The 23,857-nt window shown below is 36.4% G+C and overlaps 1 non-coding gene across 1 annotated transcript; it reads left to right on the forward strand.

Moving 5' to 3' along the window:
- Window positions 1–23,297: 23,297 nt before the first annotated feature.
- LOC149259412 (small nucleolar RNA Z279/snoR105/snoR108) lies at window positions 23,298–23,403 on the forward strand. The gene has a single exon (XR_016261408.1). It is a non-coding gene; the product is annotated as a small nucleolar RNA Z279/snoR105/snoR108 (small nucleolar RNA).
- Window positions 23,404–23,857: the final 454 nt, after the last annotated feature.

Consider the following 23,857-nt stretch of genomic DNA (forward strand, 5'->3'; position numbering starts at 1 on the left):
TTCTGGAGTGATATTCTCTAGAACCTTAGTAGGAGTGCGATTGATTATATAATTTGCACAATTAATTGCTTCGGCCCAAAAACTAAGACTGAGTCCTTTAGATTGCAGCATAAAATTAGCCATTTCCTTTAAGGTGCGATTTTTTCTTTCATCTACACCATTTTGTTGTGGAGTGTATGAAACAGTATGTTGCATTTGAATTCCATTTTCGGTGCAAAAGTTGATGAATGTGTTTTTAACATATTCTCCACCATTATCAGTTCTTAGCTTAAGAATTTGATGTCTAGATTGTTTTTCAACAAAGGCTTTGAAGGTCAAAAATGTGTTAAATACTTCGCTCTTGAGTTTTAAGAAGTATACCCAAGTGCGTCTGGAGAAATCATCAATGAAAGTTAAGAAATACTTGCAGCCAGAGAATGAAGCAATAGGAAGAGGACCACATAAATCACTGTGCACAAGCTGTAAAGGGGCTGAGGCGTGCCAAGAGGCACGTTTGTCAAAACTGTCCCGATGATGTTTTCCGAGTACACATCCGGAACAAACACCATCTCTGCAAGATACCATAGGAAGACCTGTCACCATATTTTCTTTACATAGATGCTGAAGGGAGCGATAGTTTAAGTGACCAAATCGCTCATGCCAAAGTTTGCTCACTTCATCATTATGAGCAACAAATACTGAGGGAAGATTTGATGACCCAAAGTTGTGAAACTTATACAACCTTGTGGAATCATCAGCAATACCAGTAGCTAGAATCTGTTTAGGATCTCTTAGATCCTTGATTACAACATCATGAGGTGAAAATTCAACAGTTTTACCTTCACCTGAATGAGTTATCTGATATACAGATAGAAGGTTGCAGGATAAGGTTGGAACACATAATACATCATTAAACTGACCATTGTCTAGATGAACAGTTCCAGTCCCGACAACATTAAGAGATCTATCATCACCAACATATATATTTTTGGTGTTACAATCATTTAAAGAAGAAAACATGGCTTGGTTTTTGGCCATGTGATAAGAGGCTCCAGAATCAATGAGCCACTCCTGAGAAGGAGAGGAAGAAGATACATTTAATGCATAACCAGACTGAGATGATTGACAACGACATGCAGAAAGTGCCATTCCGGAAGTTGAAGTTGAAGTAGGCTCCACATGGATGTTATGTTTCTTCATTGCGGCTTCCAAGGCTTCCATCTTCTTAAAGCATTTAGATTCTAAGTGGCCATCTCGATTACAAAAGTTACAATGTCTATCAGTCTTCTTCCATTTGTTTTCATTGGTCTTATCAGTTTGCTGAAATGATCTTTCATTTTGAGGCTGAGTTGGTTTAGGACCATTCTTTTGAGGATATGACTTCTTAGGATTCTTTGAATTTGGTTGCTGCTGGGCGGCTAATGCTTTCGTGGAAGAGTTTCCAAGATTAAGAAGACCAAGGTGTAAGTTTTTCTTGTTCTCTTATTAAGGAATCACAAAAGGAGTCAAAGGAAGGGGCCTTGTAGTCTTTTCCTTGACAAATGAAAGCTTCCCTTGTAGAATGGAAAGTGGAAACAAATACAGAGTAGGCTGGTCCCAACTTAGTAAGGATGGAATAAATAAGGTTACCATCTTCTTTCTTAACCTTAACACCTTCCAAGAGATATCTAAGGGTCTTGAATTTGGACAAGAAATCTTCAATGCAAGAAAAATTATTAGGATCCAAAGTAAGCAACTCATTTTCAAGTTGATGGGCTCTAATTTCATTTTTAATCCCAAAAACTTTAGAGATTTTTTCCAATGCTTCATGAGGAGTCTCAAGTTCTGCAATATGGAATCTAAGATCAGGAGAAATAGACATCCCTATCAAACCACGTGCTTGATCTTGTCTATTTTCCCATTTTGTAGCCTTGTCTTCATCTTTTGGTTTCTTCTCTTGGTCTGTGGCTATTCTATAGAGACCTTTACTTCTAAGTAAATCTTCCATGTAGGCTATCCATTGAAAGTAGTTAGTGCTGTCAAGAATGACTTGGCATGGAATTTCCATTTTTTTTAAACTGAAGCTGAAGATGCTGAAAGTAAGTGTTCCAATGATAGATCTCGAAAAATTAGGTTGTTTTAAAAAAAACGGCTCTGAAAAAGGCTTCCGGATGAAGAAGTTATGGCTTTTTGAAAAAAATTTGTTGAAGTTGCCGGCAAAGTGCGCGAATGTGCGGGAATGAAAAAAAATCCGCCCCCACAAAATGGAGACTTGAACCCAAGACCTCTACTCTCTTAAAATAGCTTTGAAACAATTGATCTATACAAAAAAATTGAGAGAGAGAGAGAGAGAGAGAGGGGGGGGGGGCTCGGTTTGCGTGCTTGCCTTGAGAAAGCTCTTTTTCCCTACAAAACACAAAACACAAAACCCAACACGAATATGCAAAGAAAAACGAACCTTGCGGCTCGAAGTTAGCTTTAGCCAAAAAACTAGATATTTAAAAAAAAAAAAATCTCAAAGTTAGCTTTAGCCGAAAAACTAAATATTTTTCTCAATGTTTCTGATTTTTCGAGATCACACTAAGGTGCAGGGAAAAGAGCATACGCATGAGAAAAATCCTTCCTTTCTGTTTCTGATTTGCCCAGATCGCACAGAGTCGCAGGGCAAAGAGCATACGCATAAATGAAAGGTATAGATCCGGTTAAAAAAAAGGTTAAATAAACCGAAACCGAAATAAGCAGAGAGAAAATAACAGTAAACTGCAAAAACACTGTATACCTCCCGATCTGAAAAATGACGCAGCTAGGGCTACCGGAAACCTTTTCGCGTGAAATGAAAGGGGTTCCTCACTGGAACAGATGCTCCGAACGCAACAGAGCAATCCTCTCGGCCCGAAAGCAGTCAGAAACAGCAGATCTAGGAAACGACAGCCGCATGCAGTTCTATCGGCTTCAGATTTGGATCACCAACGGACGCGGCCCTCAAATAGCTCTGATACCATGTAGGAATTTACAGGGTAAGTTCCTCAGAAAGAATATCAAAAGGACACCGCTCACAACCAGATCACAGATCAATACACCAGTATTTTTGACGTGGTTAAAACCCTCAAAGAGGGAAACAGTCCACGGCCTGCGCCAACGTGGCTACTACAGGCAATTTATTAATCAAAGAATGAAAATTTACATAAGCTTCTCTCATGCACGGATTACCCGAACAATGACCCTCCATGCGCTTTAAATAGAACTCATGGACCAATCGGTGTCAAGCCACGGATCAAGTGTCGGTAATACCGAGGAGAGAATGAACCGTCGGATCACTACATATCGTGACCGTCGAATTGTAAGTTACAATATGTACAACGGTAAAGAAACACACTTTACCTAACTCTATACCTAACTCTAAACTAGACCAAGTTGTACTTAACTACTTCCTATGTGTCAGAATATCCTAACAATCTACAACATCATTGTGTAATTCTGAACATGTATTTCAGTGAAGAGTGAAGAATTTTGTGGTTGCTACACTTGTTATTAGTATTATTTATGCTTGCTCGGTCTAAAGTTGATATTAAATTAATATTTTGAAGTTCTTCCACAAGTATTTGTCCCAGCATATTATGTATTTACATGAGCCAACAACAAGGAATGCACCTACAGCATTTGATACACAAACTGTTTGTTAAAATACTACAGTGGACCAAACCATACAAACTCAGGACTCTTTGTGGTTTTCTCTTAGTTATTCCGGTTGGGTTTCTTACAGTGGACTATTGTTTTCTTTGAAGAAAGTGGCAAGATCAGAGAATATTGATTCGTACCCTAGTCAAAGTATTTATATATGAGCATTCAAGTCCTGTCCATGACATGGTGCTATAATTGTTGAAGTTTTGATAGCCATCATTTCTGCTTTGAAAGTGAAGGAGTATTTGAAGGATCCAAGCAAGTTTGCAGTTGTTGCTGCCCTAGTGTGGCATTGTATTTAAAACTCATTTTTGTCTACATATATATGCATTGATTTCTTGATTCGACTGCTGCATAAGAGTTTGGTGGGCTGTATAAAGGCAATGATTGTTTTGACAAATAAAAGTAATCTTTTGTGGAGAAAAGTTTAGTTGGTTGTATTGTCAGAACATAGTGTTGGTCATGAGTAAACTCTTATTTTTATATGGATTGTAATTGGTGCTTGCTGGTTGCACACTGATCATTTGTTGCACATTTATAAAGGATATTGTTGTGTACTATGAGTGGGTATTACTTTTTTGCATTGAGTAGTATTTGTGATTAGTCTTTAAGGTGTAATTCTGACATTGAAGAAATAAATGGCCAAAATCAATGAGGTATTAGAGTTCCTCAAAACTCTGCTATTGTCTACTACTCATGATATATCAAAAGTCAGCAAAGTTTCTCTCACAGACATTTAGGTCTGTCTATAAAATGCACAAGAAAATATAGAATTTTTAGAGCTTGAATCTCAGCTACAACAAGAAGAATTAAAATAGAGGAGTCATCATTCTGAACCTGTTTCTGTTCAGAACAATGAAACAGGCTCCCATAAATAGCAAGACAATATTGTTGAAGTTCATTAAGATCCAGTGCCCAATAAAGCAGCAGTTGTACATGTAGATGCAGAAACTCAGTCTGCACTTCCCAAGCCCATCATCAGACCTTGGGAACAGCTTGTCCACAACAAGCACAGAACTGGTCTTGGATATGATAAGGACTTGTCCTTTCATATTCCAGACTACTCAAGGCCCATTCAGTTTCAAACTGTTGGATTTCTTGAGGATGATTCATCTCCACCTATCCTTCATAACAGTTCACCGCCAGCTGTTCCAGATTCTGCCCCTCTTCCACAGCAACAGATCGTGAAATGCCAACATTATGACCGAATTGACCATTTGAAAGATCATTGTTTTGATCTTCATCCATGTAAGCACTGTCATAAAACCACCCATTCTTCACACAGATGCTTCAGAAACAAACGTCCTGCAAGAACAAAGATTCATCTTGGATGGATTGCTTCTTGGAAATGGGCATCAACAGCCAAGAAGATATTCCAATCACATGTCAGAACTTGTTCCAGAGTATTGAAAAGTCTTGTAATTGACTTTTCTCCATCATCTCACCTTATATTTGACAGGGGGGAAATGATGGTCATCTACAAGCTTCAAAGCCACATCAAGCGAGTCTGAGCCACAACCTGCTACACTAGTTTCAAAGTTGTAGCCAGAAACAAAGATGCCCCTCAGCATGCCTTCAGTTGGTAATCTGGGACACTTCCTCTAGTAGAAGACTTCATCTTCTTGCCAGTTTCGGAAGAATTCCAGGAACAAAATTGAGAACACTTCCTCTAGCAGAAGACTTCATCTTCTTGCTAGTTTTGGAAGAGTTCCAGGAATTGCATTAAGCATTCCAGAGTTCTTGGTCATCCTCAAACCATCATAGGTTGAGACTTCCCTTTTCAGGTTGAAGTTCTCCCTTTATGCAGGGTGAGACCTCCCTTTCATGGTTGAAGGTTTCCCTCTTCAAAACAATAGGAGCACTTCCTCTAGCAGAAGACTTTAGCTTCTTGCCAGTTTTGGAAGAGTTCTGGGAACTGCACTAAGCATTCCAGTGTTGGTGGTCATCCTTAAACCATCGCCCTTTATACCAACATTTCAAAGAGCACATTCAGCCTAGTGCCGCCATGCATTTTTGCACATTTTGTATTACAGCTCTCTTCTTGGATTCATACATAACCCTTTGGATTAAGGGGGGGAATGTTGGACACCTAATCCTCAATGGGTTAGTGTGGAAGCCGAATAGACAAAAGGAGTCCAAGAGACCTTGGGATGTGGAACCCAACGGTCAAACCATGTACTATAAATGTATATCTCTTGTTAATAAAAATGTATTCTCGTGTTTTATCTTTCAGATTATGTTGCTGCCCATGTGTGTTTAACAATGGCTTACAAATTCTAAGAAAAAACAATAGTCTAATAACCTCGCCCAATGTTTGAACACACGTGGGAGGTGACACTTGGGAAGATTGAGCATAAGTAAATTCACTACTTTATAGCTATGTGGCATAAATCTTTCATTTCAGGATTATTTTTTGTAAACATCAATTGTAATGTCCCTCTTTGAATGATCACTCCAAGAGAACGATTCAACAACCTATTTGATTCCCATATGCTATAATAAGTCAAATAGGGTATCAATTAATTTAATTATTTAAATGTTATTTGGGTGGTGAAGGTGACATTGAGTTAGCCAAAAAGGTAATATAAAAATAAATAAATAAACAAATTATAAAAGAAAGACCCATGGTATTCTGATGATAAAAGAGAGATTTGAGCTCACTCTATCAGCTTGCATAATCATTTCCTCATATTAATTTAGAGAGCTCTTATGTCTTTGGAGAGTTAAAGTCCCAATTTAAGTTGCCACACTTTTTCTATACGATAAGTGCCTATTTATGTTCATGTGTGAATGAATGCATTGCGAATGCTTAATGTTGTTGCTATAATGTATATGCCAATGTTAGGGAATGTCCATTTTCTCTATGTAATTGTTGGAAATGTGTGTTCTTGTGTTTAATGATGGGTATGCTATTAGTTTAATTTCCATGGCAAAAGGGATGTGTGAAATCTCTGTTAAATTGACTAATGTTGCTAGTTTTGAGTTGATTGTGTTCGAAAAGTCTAGGTTGTTGAGTCACTTAGAGGAATTGTGCCTTTATGCGTGACTATAATAACACAAACACATTAATACGTATTTGAAATCTGAGCCAAGTTTTTAATTAAGCTCAGGAGAGATAGCCTAAAATGCATCTTTATGTATAAACAGGCCAGGTTTTGTGTTATTTAAGCTCAGGAGGGATAGGCTTATTTATATATGTATATGGAAGTTGGTCGAGCATTGTTTAAGCTCAAGAGGAATATATGTATAGATATAAGAGTGGGGCCAAGTGCTTGTTCAAGTTCAGGAGAGATAGGCTGTAAGATAGAGTCGAGAGAGGCCTCAACTCGTATATATATATATATATATATATATATATATATATATATATATATATATATATATATATATAGTTAAGCTTAGGAAAGATGAGCATCGAAGGTGCCCCTTTGTTGAAAAATGTAACTAGGTTCGGTCTTCATAATGACATGTGTTATTGTGATTTTATGTAATTGATGCAAAGAAGAAAAATAAAATTATTATTGTAATGCTTGTCTCATGGGTTTCATGAGCAAGGAATTTTATTTTTAGTATGACTCCCATTGTGAGTCCTTAGGATTGGTCATAAAGTCAAATTGAGTCAATGTCATGTATGAAGGACCCTTCTTGGGTATGTTACATTTTGTATGAGTCATTAAATCAGTATGTAAGCCCTCCAAGACCAAGCACAAAACAACTCCTTCAAGTCGGCTACAATATGGAGTATATAACCTACTCAAAGAGACATGTTGGCTCAACTCTCTCAAGTCAGCTAATTATGAGGCTCCAACCACTATAAATAGGGCAGCTTGGCCTTATTTCAGAGCATAATTTTCAGAGATACAATTCGGTCAAGATATGAAGCTTGGAAGAAGTGTGAGGGTCATCAAGGGAGTCTAATAACCAACGAGGAAGAAGGAAAGAGTAACGAGGTCTCTAGTCTGGATTTGGGACTGTTTTGTGGGCCAACTTACCTCCACACATACGAAATTGTAGACTTGTATACTGCAGAAGAAGCCGAGGTTTTACTGTGATACTTGAAGGTTGGATCTAGGAGAAATTGATGTGCAACACAAGCCGAGTTGCCAAAGAGGAATTCTCCACCTCAAGCAAAGGAAATCAAGGTAGAAAGGACAATCATGTACACATGCTAGGGTTTCTGATTTAGGGTCGAGAAGTTGCAAGGAAACCAAGATAAAAAAAAAAAAAAGTCAAAGCAGAAGGAAGGAGCAGGCAGTTAACTATTGTTGACTCAAGAGGGCAAGACAAGAAGCTTGGTGTCTTGGTCTTGGTATTTGTCTATTGGAATCTCTATAAGAAGAAGAATTTGTTTGGGTTTTCCTCTCAAAGAGTGAGAGGTTTTGGCTCTGACTTATAACCTATATTTTGTGTTTCTTATCTCTTTATGTTTATGCATTGATAGTTATTTGATGAAGAACACCATAATACATAAGTAAAAGAAGATCATAATCTAAGAAGTAAAAAGCATTCACAAGTAGTTATCTAAAGAAGAGAAATCACCTAATACTTGATGCCCTAGATTTCTCAACATGGTATCAGAGCTAAGGTGACTAAGTCAAGGAAGGGCATATTATCAAGGGACACTTAAGGATCAAATCTCAAGGAAGGCATCAAAGCGAAAATCATTTCCTCATAATGATTTGGAGAGCTCTTATGGCTTTGGAGTGTTATGGGTGAAACCCTCGAGCGAATTGGTTTGGGTGGTGAAACAAATCCACCCTTGTTGGTCATAAGGAAAGATCACTTAGATCTTTCACATGTATTTATTGTTGAAGATTCATCTCATTGCCAGGTCGTGGGTACAATCAAAGATTGTGTAATTTATCGAGGTCATATTTTCCACATGTAGTTCATGTAGGAAAAAAGGGGGCCAATTCACTCATTGCCAAACCATGGGATCACTTGAGGAGGTCGTACCAGTTATTATTATCAAATCGAAGTTATTTTTTGTGGGTAGTTTCACCCAGATTTTGTTGCCATGTCCATTGCCATCTTTTTGTCAGTAGTTCGAGCGATCATTTGCTAGGTCATGAAATAAAAAGGGAGTGTCAACCCAACCATCAAATCTACTTCAATATAGTAATTTATAGTAGCGTAAGGGGACATTCCAATGTTGTAATCATATCCTATTTGCCCAACAAATTGTGCCATTAGCCATGGTTGTATATGGGCTTCCATGAATCTATTTCTGTAACTCAAAAGGCCATCCAACATGTAATTCTAGGTCATATTAATAAAATAGATTAAAATATATTAGTTGCATTTGTTTACTGTGGTATTTTTGCTTGTGGTATGATGGTTGAGTTATTTGCTTCGTGAGAAGGGATTTTATTGTGGTATTAATAAATAGATATGTTATAAATTGGTTGAATTAATTATTTGTTCTGATATTTTGTTTTGGGTGTATGGGTTGAGTTTCTTGTCTAGAAAGAGGGGATTTTAAATCAACATCATATTGTTTTGCAAGCATGAAAAGACATAGCTATTTGAGGGAGGGCCCCACTAAATAATCCTCTAATTTTTTATTCAGGGGAAGAAACATACAAACTTAGATGCTTGAAGAAAAATGAAAAATAGAAACAACATGAAAAACCCCACCACCCCCACCCCCACCCCCACCCCCCCTGCCCACCACAACTAGCCAAACATCATTTTTTACTACCATGCTCTTGAAGGTGAACCCTTGATAAAATAATGTGGTGGAATTATTGTTATGCAACATTAATTTGTGTATTTTGGGTTTTTTCGAACTAACCATTGACATTATTCTATCTTTTAGGGTCCAAAAAGAAATAAAAGGAAAAAATTATTCCTAACCAATAATAGGGGATTTGTCACCCTTATTGAGTGTCATGTTCTAGAAGGTGAATGCTTGGTAAAATAATGTGGTGGAATTACCATGTGAGGTTAATTTTTGTATTTTGGGTTTATATTTGGACTAACCATTGCCATTATTGTGTCTTATAGGGTCCCAAAAAAGAAATAAAAGGAAACAATATATTCATATAATAGGGGATTTCTCATTCTATTGTAAGTATTATAACCTCACATGGTTATTTTGTCACAATCTATTGGTGTCACACATTCTCTGATATAGGGTTATCTTACTTTTAAGTTAATGTTAATATTTCATGTTTGCGAGAGGCGCTCCTTCTAAAAAGGTGTTTTTCCTCAATCAATGAAGAGATGTTTGTTAATGTTGTTGTTGATGATTATGTGTCCACTCCTTTATTTTCCATGACCCCTCAACATTTCTACATTATACTGAGACATTTAATATCAACATTTCTCACTTTCAAGATTTTGGTTGTTGGTCAAGTCTAGCAGATCTAACAAGGAGTTGATGTTTTCATAGTAGACCACTAGTTGGCTCTTGTATTTCTTCTTCAAATCTATTTCTACACCATTTTTCATTCAATGTTACTTGCCTATCCATATATGTTTACGCCTTGCCTTTCCATTGTGTAAGTAATTCCCCTACACCAGTTAGAATGACAAGTAGGTTTTGTTCACCTTCACAAATCACTTGAGACAAACCCCACCAAGATTGTTCTTGAGACTCTCCCCACTAGTTTTATTCTCTACACAATGTGAGTTTGTAGACAATGATGATGTCTTGTTTATGTACATTTGGTCAATGTTATTTTTAGTTTGATTCTTGATTTTTGACATAGATGATATTCATTTTGGTCATATCATGCTAACATTATGACTTTCTATTTCACACCATGTCAAGAAAGTTAATGATGATAAGATTACAATTGGCGATGATGAGACTCCCATGGAGCAGGTAGTGGATTACATGGTATTAAGATTGCAAATGGTGATATGTTATGTTTCTTTGCTTTCGATGCGTTTTTGGATTCACATTATTCAATAATTTGGGTGCTTGTTGTTTTTCATGTGTTACTCTTTTCTATTCTATCATGTTGGCATTATGATGCCACTGTTACAACATCATGTGACGTTGGAAGACGATGATGACATTTCTTCCATTGATGATTAAACCAATATCAAATCCCACAGGAACATTGGAGATAATGAGGTTGGATTTCTTTCTTTTTTCTTTGTTTCTCAATGCCATTACTTAGAAATGTTATTTTGTACCATGGAATTTATTCTTTTTAGTCCAATAATGTCAATGTTATGCCTTACCAATACGCGTTGTGTTGAGCAAAAAGATGAGGATGAGCTAGTCCTCAATAATGGTGTGGGCTATCTGATGTTAGGAAAGACACCGCTACAATATAATTCTTGTGATGCCTTAAATTTGTCAAGTGCATATTAACCAACAAGATGATGTAAGCAATATCATTCTGATGTGTCTAAACTTGTCACATAAAGCGATGCTTCTTTTCTCATTTCAAATTTATTCAGTGAGTTCAATTAAACAATATAAAAGGAAAGGAAAATTTTGAGGATGTAGATCATAGTGAAGGATGAGTAGGTGGTGGGTAGCACCATGAAGTAAGCACACTAAAGGGTGCAAACATATGTTAATGGATCAATATCTCCATAACTTACAATGCATGCGTTATTTTTCTCTTTCCCATATTGTCTCACATCTTTCAAGACATGATCCAAATGACCATTTATGTTTGGCAATGTATTAAAAACGATCTTGAAGTGTATCAAATTTACAATGTTTTTCCATATCCTAAAACCGTGGCTCTTTTTTGGGGCCCTTCACATGCAACTTTCGTGATTGTAACAACCTAACCATCATAGGTCAAAGTAAGGTTTGTGACAGTGTAGAGAACACTAAAAATGAAGTTGCGTGTTAAAGTTATGACCCTAGGATGTTAATGTACCAAATAAGCTCCTTGGGGCCCATGTTCCTTTTGCCATCACAACTCCTAGGGTCAATGTTCTTTGGCCTTAAAGTTTTTTATTCTTAGGATTTTGGGCATTATGATCAAATGTAGATGCAACCTCTTGTTGTTGCCTTTTTGTGAATGACCATCATTGTCACATCCCTTCTCAAAGATTATAAGTTATTTCCGCTCTAGCCACTATGTACTTTTATGCAATGCTTTTCACCATTTGATTTATGAATAGAATTTGGTTTTCACTATAATATTTTGCTTCAATATTGTATCTTTAGTTCTCTGTACAATTTTATATCATCTCTTTTTGTTCTCAATCCCATTTGGATCAATGTTATCAAAGAAATTTGCTCTCTATTCTTTTTTCATGTGCATCCACGATAAGGATAATTGGGCCTTGAACTAAGAAATCCTAATTTCAATCTCTCTTGTCAACCCAAGTGGCCTTTTGTGGTTAACGAATTAAAGAAAGAAAAATGAGCAAGAGATCTTATCTAATTTTTTCTCCACGAATCCTTTAAGCAATAGAAGAGTAAAAAGATGGACCATTTCAATCAAAAATATTTGACAACTTCTAACAATAACAGAGGCACTTTTTTCATGTCTCATTTAAGAGGAACGATACCCTTCAAATTAAAAATTAATTTTGATATCCCTATCTTTGAAGGAAAGATAGACCTAGAAGATTTAGTAGAGACGATTAAATATGATATAGGGTTATTTCTTCCTTCACAACTTTTCCAATAATGAATGTGAAATTGAAAAAGTGCTACATAGTAGCTACTCGCTGCTGCTTAGTTTAATGCAACTAAATTAAAGTAAAAATATTGAATTCAAGTTAGTGTTAAGGTGTAGAATCCAGTTAATTTAGGTTTTATTGATTGGTAAATTGAGGTATTTTGTTAATTGTAATTATGCATTATTTGCAAGTATGAACAACTATGTTGCTAATTTCATTTGTTGAAATATGAATTCGTCCATTGTTACCTATTCTCATCATTAAGTGAAAAGGTGATTTCATTAAAATTATTAACCTAAGAGTCTCATGCTAAATTTATACTCTCTTTAGTATATATACTTTATTATAGTGTTCTAAAATACCATGTAAATAATTTGTTAGTGACTAAATATATGGTTATTTTATTAGTTGTATTATTAGCCGATAAAAATATTGAGAAAATAATAATAATAAAATTTCTTTTATTTATAAAAATTATATAAATATACCCATATTCTTAAACCAATCTTGATAAACTTTGTGAAAATAGGCAAAAATTGTCATTAACAAATCTAATATTAAACATTAATTAACGACAATGTTGTCTATAAAAGAATCAGTAAGCTGAAAGTTAGGATAATAATAACAAGTATTAAGAAAATACAAAAATAAAACTATTTATCAAATAATTAATGTTTAATATTACATTTGTTTTATTATATATTTTTAATAATTTAACAATATTAAATATCTTTAATGATTTAAAAAACTTTTTAATAATCCTAGAATGATATGTTCCATGCAAAGCATAGGCATAAATAAAAATTGATTTTTTACCCTTGACGATTAATAATATTGTAGATATTTGAATCATAGTTTCAAGAAATAATGTTGTACATTATTTTCCATTCTTAATTGTGAGTGTGACAGCCAGTGAATAACATTTAACGCGAACTCGGTCCTCTTAAATTTAATACTCAAGTGGCATTCAATATTCTTAATTGCCTGCCAGCCAGTTTCACAGAGAGCCAACTTTGGCGGTGGGCGTGCGCGATGGTAATAAAAAGAAAACTCTGTAGAAATTCCTTGTAGACTCAAACTGCATATTGTAATATGCTAAAACAATTGACTTGAATCTACTCTACTCATCAGTGGAAACAATAAACTCTCGATGAAATCACAAATCATACAAGAGAAAGAATTCAATCACACAACACAATAATTTTCTGGGGAAAGCCACAACTAAAAAACCCTTGTTATATGTATATTCCATTAATCATAAAATATGAGAAGATTACAATGCTTTGCTCAAGCTCGAACAACCTCTGCACTATCTCTATCTCTCTCATTGCTTCACAGACAAGCTCAAGCCAATACTTGGCCAATTACGCTGCCTGCCAAGCTCCTATTTCCTTGTGCAGTTTCCTGGGGTATTAGCCCATATTTAATTGAGAAATTCCACAAATATGGATTGTGCAATCCTCATAGGCCTTCTCTGATTGCATGCACCACCTGTACAATTCAAATGATTATACAACTAATAGTACATTGTCCCCGAACTCCAATCTCAACTGGGTCTTTCTCTGATCTAACATGCATGAGTTAATTATGAGTGAATCTTTAGTTTACTGCTTGATCAGTGCTGGTTACACCCCACTACTGGATCTCCCACTAATTCCTCCATCAGTTAAAACTAGTTTAAATGACTTTAACTCAATTAGACTAAATTAAATAATTACAACTCAAAATAAACTCAACAAGGACTCCTATAAAGTATGAGACACTCTACATGACTCTAGTTAGACCCTCAACTTGAATTAACTAAGCCAACTAAGTCAAATTATCTTAGTTAACTATTACAAGTTGTCATGAGACGTGGAATTACAATTTAATTCCTAATTTAATTCAAGGACAAAATTAAATTAGGATTTTCTTGTTGCATTTTCAACACTTCCACTCAACAATAAAGAGATTATCTGCTACCCCAATCCTGCCTCTGTGAAACTCGAATTTTCATCTTGACAATGCCTTTGTCAAAATATCTACATTTTGCTCCACTTTAGGAATGTACTCCAATAACATGATTCTCCTATGCACACAATCTCGTAGATGGTGATACCAAATGTCGATATGCTTGGATCGATCATGAAAAACTGGATTCTTAGAGAGTTTGATACAACTCTGATTGTCACAGTAAATCACTGTAGGATCCATCTGCTGACCAAATAACCCAACAAGGATCTTCCTCATCCATATAGCCTCACAAGTTGCTTGACTAATGGCCAGGTACTCTGCTTCTGCTGAACTAAATGCAATTGATCTCTGCTTCCTGCTATACCAAGAAACTGTTGTTGACCCAATACTGAAGATTCCCCCTGATATGCTCTTCATGTCGGATGGACTACCTACCCAATCTGCATCTGTGAAGCCTTGAAACTTCACTCTATTTATCTGTTTGTACCAAAGACCAAACTGGGTGGTGCCTCTGAGGTATCTCAACACATGTTTAGTTGCCTTCCAATAGAGTTTGGTTGGATTAACCATAACTTGACTAAGTTGGTTAACTGCAAAACACATATTTGTTCGTGTGTTCACCAAATACATAAGTGAACCCACAAGCTATTTATAAATAGTAGCCTCCACTACTTCACCTGAAGTAGCATCTTCCTTCCTCCAATTACCTGCTAGAGGAGTCTCCATGGGTTTGTTGCTCTCCATGTGGAACTTCTTCAATATCTCATTGGCATACTTTCCCTGAGAGACAAACAGTTCCTCATCTCCTTGCCATACTTCCATACCAAGAAAGTAATGCATGAGCCCTAGGTCCTTCATCTCGAATTCTCTTGCAAGATCCTCTTTGCAATATTTTATTAGCTTCTCATCACCTGTTAGAATCAAATCATCGACATATAATACTATAATCAACAATTTACCTTCAACCACAATATGGTAAAGGTTCGTATCTGCTTCACTTTTGGTGAAGCCCAACCCGATGAAATAGCTGACAATCCTCGTGTACCAAGCATGGTGTGATTGTTTTATTCCATACAATGCTCGCTTGAGTCTACACACATGCGATTCTCTGTTGAAGGTCTCAAATCCTTTCGGCTGCTCAATACACACCTCTTCCTCAATCATACCGTTGAGGAATGTTGTCTTCACATCCAACTGATGTATCTTCCATCCCCTCTGCACTAATAGTGCTAGAATAGATATGATTGAAGAGTACCTTGCTAATGGAGAAAAGGTCTCCTCTTAATCAATTTCCTCCACCTGAGAGAACCCTTTGGCCACAAATATGGCCTTGTGTTTCTCCACATTCCCATATGTTGCTTTCTTTACCTTGTAAAGCCATTTGGAACTCACCGCTAACTTGTCTGCTGGTCTTGGGACTACTTCCCAAACATTGTTTCTGATAATGGAGTCTTGCTCCTCAACCATGGCATCAACCCATACTAGTTTTTGCACTACTTCCTTGAATGAGGATGGATCAACATCTACACTCTCGCTCATCAGAGCCATGTAGGCAGTGTACCGATCTGGTGGCCTCCTCTGCCCGCGATGTGATGTGGGTGCTCCCACATTCTCTCTAGCATCATGCATCAATCTGTCAACCTCTCTAGTGTGTTTCCTTCTATCTCTGGAAGTCTATGGACGAGTGGGTGTTTCCACTCTCTGCTCCTTTGCAAGTGACTACTCCACATCATTCTGAGGTTCCTCTTTTGGAGCTAAAAGTTCCTCATATACATGTAAATAAAGCTCCCTCTCAAGGGAGAATCTCATGGCCTTCTCTTCATCGAACTTCACATCTCTACGAACCACTGTCATCCTGTTGGATGGAAGGTACACCTGATAGTTGTGAGGTGTATTAGTGTACCCCACAAATATGCCCAACTTAGCTGTTGGCTCTAGCTTTTTCCATGTGTCCTTGGTAACATGATAGTAGACTGATGAACCAAAGATCCTGAAGTGTGCCACATCTGGTTTCTTACCTGAAAAATATTCTTCTGGTGTACTCATCTCGAGAATTCGATGAGGGCTTATGTTCTGCAAATAAACAGTTGTGTTGCATGCTTCAGCCCACAAGTGCAATGGTAGGCCTTGATCATGTAACATCGCCTGTCCAACTACCACAATACTTTTGTTCTTCCTTTCAGCCACCCCATTTTGTTGTGGGTTATGAGATGCTATTAACTCTCGTCGAATGCCTTCTAATGCACAAAAGTTATTGAATTCATTCGACACATATTCTCCACCGTTATCGCTTCTGAGAGCTTTAACTTTCCTGCCAGTATCTTTCTTGACAAGTGCTTTAAATTCACAAAATTTAGCGAACGTCTAATCTTTCTTTTGCATGAATAAAATCCAACACTTACGAGAAAAATCATCAACAAATATTACATAATACATGTGCTTGGTCGTGGATGCTGTCGAGAATGGTCCACACACATCTGAGTGAACTCTATCAAGGATCACTTGTGCTCAATTGTCTTTATCATGAAAGGAAGCTTTGGTGTACTTCCCCAATGTACACCCTTTGCATGTGTCTCTCTTCTCTAGTGTACCCTTGGGAATTCTTGTACAAATTTTCTGCATGATATTCAAAGCTTTGTGGTGCAAGTGACCCAATCTTCTATGCCACAACTCACCGATGTCTCGGCTCTGCACCTTCTCTACTTTTGTGCTCAAAGCAACGTAATCTTCTACATCCAATTTGTAGAGGTTCTTCACCCGAACCCCGATTCGCTTCACCTGTCCTAAGGCTATGTGATGAAGGAAAGCCTTTCCCTTGCTAAATATCACATCATAGCCACGGTCCTCCAACATGGCAACTGAAACCAAATTCTTCTTCAAACCCGGAACATACATGACATCTTTTAATGTGAGAGGAATATCAAACTCCCTCTGAAAGGTAACAATACCGATGTCGGTCACGCTATACCTCCCATCATCTCCCATCTCGATGTGCATCTGGAGGTCCTTCTCCTCCAAGTCACTGAAGAACTCTTTGTTTCCGATCATATGGAATGAGGCTCCACTATCTAGGTACCACACACTACCCATCACCGATGTCACCATGCAAGCGATGAGGGTGAAATCTAGTTTGAATTGTGAAGCAAGAGCTTCACCTGCCACTCCTCTTGAGGGCTTCTTACCGACCTTCTTGTGCGGACACTTTGTGGCATAGTGTCCCAACTCGTGACAGTGAAAACATTTAATCTTCGACATGTCCTTCTTCTTACCACCCTGACTAGAATCTAATTTGGAATGGGATGACTTCCCCTTCCATTTCTTTGACTTTCCATCTAAGGAAAAATTCTCCTCATCATCATGCTTGAGTGAGGATCCATCTCTGATGTTCTGCCGAATCTCTTCTTGTACCAAGTCGGACCATAATCGCTCCCACTCTGGTAGCTTCTCCCTCCCATTAACTGAGTCCTGGTATCTTTTCCAGCTATTGGGAAGGCTTAGAAGTGCTAGGCTCACCAGATCATCTTCAAAAACTATAACATCGACACTTCCAAGCTCATCCCGACATTGGGTGAACTTGGTCAGATACTTCGGTATTGTGTTGTCCTTCTCCATCTTGATTTTTTTGAGCTTGTCCTTCAGTGCCAACTTCCTGTGGTTAATGTTGTTTTAAAATAGGTTTGCCAAGGCCTTCCACATTGCAAATGGAGTTTCCTCTAGTGGAGGTTCGAGACAATATGATCTCGAACCCCTTCTAGGATAATCCTTCTCGCCTTTGCCACACACTTTCTCCACTTTGCTAGAGCCTGAGCATAAACTGGCTTAGGAATATCTTTGTCTATGAATTCCTTAAGCTCATTGTCTTCAAACACAGACTCCATCCTGTCCTTCCAAGCAATATTGTTTGACCTACCCTCAAGGGCATATTTGAGTCTTAATCTGTAGAATGACATCCTGTTGGCTTTGAAGTATGATACTGCAAATTCAGTTTCTCCTGCAAAAGACAAACTTGTATTCTCCTCTTCTATAGTGATTACAACTATGATACCATGTAGAAATTCCTTGTAGATTCAAACTGTAGATTGTAATATGCTAAAACAATTGACTTGAATCTACTCTATTCATCAACGATCGATGAAATCACGAAGCATACAAGAGAAAGAATTCAATCACACATAACACACTAATTTTTTGGGGAAAGTCATAACTAAAAAAAACCCCTACTATCTGTATATTGCATTAATATGAAAATATGAGAAGATTACAATGCTTTGCTCAAGCCTGAGCAACCTCTACACTATCTCTATTTGTCTCACTGCTCACAAACAAGCTCAAGCCAATACTTGGCCAATTCTGCTGCCTACCAAGCTCCTATTTCCTTGCACAGTTTCCTAGGGAATTAACCCATATTTAATTGAGAAATTCCACAAATATGAATTGCACAATCCTCATAGGCCTTCCTTTGTTTTCATGCACCACCTGTACAATTCAGATGATTATATAATTGATAGTACATTGTCCCTAAACTTCAATCTCAACTGGGTGATTCTCTAATCTGACATGCATGAGTTAATTATGAGTGGATCTTCACTTTACTGGTTGACCAATGTTGGTTACACCCCACTACTGTAGGTTACACCCAACTACTATATCTCCCATTAATTCCTCCATCAGTTAGAACTAGTTTCACTGACTTTAACTCAGTTAGAGTGAATTAAATAATTACAACTCAAAATAAACTCAATAAAAAACTGGAGACACTCTACATGACTCTAGTTAGACCCTCAACTTGAATTAACTGAGCCAACTATGTCAAATTAACTTAGTTAACTATTACAAGTTGTCATGAGATGTGGAATTACAATTTAATTCCTAATTTAATTCAAAGGCAAAATTAAATTAAGGTTTTCTTGTTGCATTTTCAACAAACTCTGATTTGTCAGTGTCAGTAATAGTGGCAGTGACCACACACTTTGTAATCCAATCATTGCATCTTTGAGAGTCATGGATGCATTCAACACACGTACCGATCAACAAAGTAGGTTGATAGCCCATAATTAATGCCATAAATGCATAACACTAATTTCTAAGAAATTTGCAATAACATATTGAATTTAATATACAATCAAATTGGATATAAATGAATTAAATTATTTTTAAAACATAATAAATTTTAACATGTTCAACTATACAAATTTTGCAAAATTTTTTTAGTCTTTGAGTTTGACAAAAAAAACCAAATGCAATAAACCAAAAAACCAAATGCAATAAACCAAATGCAATATCTACTAGTGGAGGCAAAGATAATAATATGACCATATGAACAAAAATAGAAGTTTCAAATTTTATTACAAGGAAAATATTTTTTTAATCATATAATGGTGAAGTATTGTAAATAATGAAATTTGAATATTGTATTTTTGTAATTCGAATCGTTGAAAATAAAAGATGGACAAGGACATATTTAGCCACATGCTACCATTGGAATAAATAAAAAAACTACAATACACGGGATTACAAATTTTGAAAAATCCTTATGACATGTTTGCATGTGTCGCAATGTAAAATCATAGTTGGAGAGTTTAAAAAACCTATATCATTGATTTAGAGAAAATGTAATATAACACTTGATATTATGTAAGCACAAAGTTTAGAGAATTGTATTATAGAATTGTGGGTGTAACATATTGGATTGCATATCATGTCTAAATTGTACAAGCATGGAAATGTAGCATAACAAAAGTACGGATATTTCAACAAAATGGAAGGAAAAGCATGTAGATTTGGTTATGGATGATGTACATGACCAAATTCAGGATTTAGAAATGTTGCGAGTAGGTTTTGAAAAGCAAGTGAGTAATACCTCAAGATGAATTTCGTCAAGTCAAACGTAAAGAATTAGAAAACAATAGGGTGCTATGGATAATGAATGTAATAATGATATATGGAATTGTAAGTATATGAGTTTTACTAGATGGAAAAATTAGAAAAATCTTAATTAGTAATTGCTCCTAAAGGTGTAAAGATACACCAAAGGAATATAAGATTTGGGAAGATTTAGCAAATTGTGAAGACAAAATGGATCAATTTTCATACTGTTGCTTTCACCAGTTGGGTCAATACAACTTAGAGGACAATTGCAAAGAGCTAGACAAAAAATTGACAGGGCAAAGATTGCCTGGGGGGGGTGGAGCCACTCTTTAGTTTCTAAACGATGATTACATATGTCACCGGCTTGCCCATGTCCAACACTTATCTTCTTTAGGAAAGGACTGTTGCAACAAAAAAATCAGGTAGACACTCTTGACATGAAGGACTTGAATGTTGTTTTGAAGGATTTTGATTACAATAATTCTAAGGATGTTTGAGATTACTTTGTTTTCATCAGGAATATATGTGGATATCTTCAATATTTGATTCCCAATGACATCTTGTACTCGACAACAAAAACCACACTTGTTGGTTCGAAACGCATTGGCCAAAAATTTCTCTTATGTGATTTCTACCTAAAGACTTTGCTTAATTCATTATGGATCACAAAAGCTTGAATACATAAACAAAAATATTAGTGATGCTTTTTCAATCAGACAATTAACAACTTATGACGAAAACAACACACACAATGGTGTGTAACCATCTCAATATCATCCCTAAACAGTAGATAGTTTTTCCCAAAACCCAAGTTACCAAATGTAAAGTATTTGACCCGAGTGAAAAACTCCTTCCATGCCAATAGTTTTATGAATGTGTATATACAAATCACTATGGACCACCACAAATAATTTGAAGTGGCATCGTAACATAATAATTCCTAGTGACTACTCCCATTAAAGTGGATTATGATAAACTTTACTACTCTTTCATAAATAAAAAATAACTTTAAATTTATTATTATTATTATTGTTATTATTATTATTTTTCTACATGACTTAATTGAATGGACGAAAAATGTTTTGTACATTGTGGAAGATAGCTAGAGTTTTCGAATTCAAAATCAAATGGATCGAAGTGCGTACAACTACACAAGCTCCCCCTACGAGACACTTCAAAGCTTCGTACTCAAAACCATGCATTGTCTCTATCTGACACACGTCCACTAATAGAAATAACATAAAACACTTGTTGAGAGAATCACCACCTGGTAGAAGACACGTGTTAAAGCCATTCTCTGACCAATACTTGACTTCAAAACCAAGCACATTCCTGCCAGTTTATGTAGTAAGTCCCTTCAGCAAGGTATTTCCATAGAGTCTACTTGTCTTGTGGTCCAATCCCAAGAAGGACTATGTATGCCTGAGAATTTCTCTAGACATTATTTCTTCAGTTAAAAAAAAGGGTATTTCCATAGAGTATTAGCCTATAGGAAATTCATTCGAGATTTTTTTTACGCATTTAGCATAATTATTTTGATTCATTTGAATTGGTGTTTTGGAGTTGTGTGGAATACTTGAATTGATAATTTTGATTTTCAAGTTCCTGATAATGGCTTCAGAACATGAGAAAGTGAGAAAACCTTCAGGCCAGGAGGCAGAAGAGAGACAAGAGAATGTCTCTGATAACTTAGCGTTTACAAAATGGATGACACATGTTGCCAAAGATTCCATCGCAGAGTCTGCCTCTTTTGCATTGGGTAGTCTCAAGGAAGGTACCATGTCGGCCCTCAAGGGCCTCCAAGGAAAATTCGAGTATGCCAAGGACTCTGCCGCAAGCAAGACTCAGGAAGAAATTGCTTTGACGTTATGAATAACTCAATGCCAAAGAGCTCTTTCAATTGAATAATTTTAAGAAATTGTTTTAGATAAATGATTTAGTCATGAGTTTATACACTTATCTACAATTGTAATTAGGGTAAGCTGTGAGAAACAACAAAATCAATGCATGAGAAGATGGAACAACTAAAGGTTGGAGAAACACGATGGAGCAGGGGCGACAATCTCTTTGATCCCACGGCTCAAGAACCTCTCATCGTCATTGTCGGCGTCATGGTTGGGCAGGTTGATTCACAGGCTCGATCAACACATTGATGACTCCACCCTTGAGCTCCTCGAAGAGACTTAACATGCTCGAGAGCACTAAGGGTAAGTAACCGAGGGCAGAGAAGGGGGTTTAGAGTGATATCTCTGTTTGAATGACAGGGGTTTGGCTTGTGGAGTCATAGCACTGCTATTGTTTGGAAATTGAGAAAGTTGAAAATGTATCTGTTAAAATGGGGGTCATGTACGATGGTTTTGTCGCCACAATGTCCAAGGCGAAGGGAAATGCATCATCACATCCATTGATTAGGGGCTTGGAGAGTGGAAAACCCAGGCCTCCCAACACTCGCAAAATCCCTTTCCATGTGTTGATTTTTTACTTAACCGAGACCCAGGAGGATAAAAAAAATGCCCTGAAATTCGCTGAGATAAAATTAACAATGTTTGCACTCAACTCCATAAAAAGAACACCTTCAGTGTATAACACCTTCCGTGTAATTATAAAATATGTTATATTATTATATACTTTAAATGCGGAAAATAAAAGAAAATAAATCAATATTAATATACAACACACTCACAAACATAAAATGTTATCTTAATAAAACTTACAATTCATTAAACATAATTCAAAAAATACACAATTATTACATCAACATGGGCAAACTCCATAGAAAACACACCAAGGTGTATAACACATTTAATGTATGACACCTTCCATATAATTATAAAATATGTTATATTATTATATACTTTAAATGTGAGAAATAAAATAAAATGAATCAATATCAATATACATCAGCCATAAAGTATTATCTTAATAAAAACCAGTCATTAAACATAATTCGAAAAATACACTATTATTACACCAACCTTAACATTCATGTTCAAAACTTATTTTGTGATTGAGGTTGTTAAAAAATAAACTTTAAGAATTTAAAATTTTGTAATTTATTAATGCCCACCATACTTCTCTCTTCGCATCACACAAAGATGGAATACAAAGAACTCTATTAATGCAAAACGTTGAAAATTTGATATATCCCACATTGCTGTGGTGTTTAAAGTATTACTAGGAGGGGATGCTACATATACTGCGTTCGAGGACTGCAAATATTACAGGTTCAAAAGGGTAGATGAGGAGAGGTAAGCCCTCGCACAACTGCGAGAAGGGTGTCCGCCCCAAATATTACCTTGTTACGCTTAATGGGCACTCACCTTGTACTGTTCTGATACCCCTCACGAACCTGTGTTTTCGTATTAATGATGCTCTGTTTAGTTCGGATATTTTGTAGCATCTGCATAAATATTAGGGTTTTATTTTTATATCCGAAAATCATCTGCGTACATATTAGGGTTTCATTTGTTATCCGAAAATCTTAACTGTATGTTAAGTTATGCTTAGTTGTAGGGTTTGCATTTGTTGCAGGGTTTCATCTTATTTCGTATCATGAAGATCAGTTCGGCTCTCTTGTAGCATTTACATCTTATACAAGGGTTACATTTCATATCCGAAAATAGGCCAGTGTTAAGTTCGGCTTTCTTGTAGCATTCATATCTGTAGCAGGGTTTCATTTTGTTTCCGAGAATAACAAGTGGATGTAGATGTTTTTCTTTGGAGTGCATCTTTTTGTGTTTAATAGTTTCAGGGCCTCAGTTTTTGGCTCGTTTTGTTTGAGAAGACGTTTTCG

This window comes from Pinus tabuliformis, chromosome 6 (assembly GCF_031772625.1).
Source record: "Pinus tabuliformis cultivar Carrire ecotype Pingquan chromosome 6, CPIR1, whole genome shotgun sequence".
Taxonomy (NCBI): Eukaryota; Viridiplantae; Streptophyta; class Pinopsida; order Pinales; family Pinaceae; genus Pinus; species Pinus tabuliformis.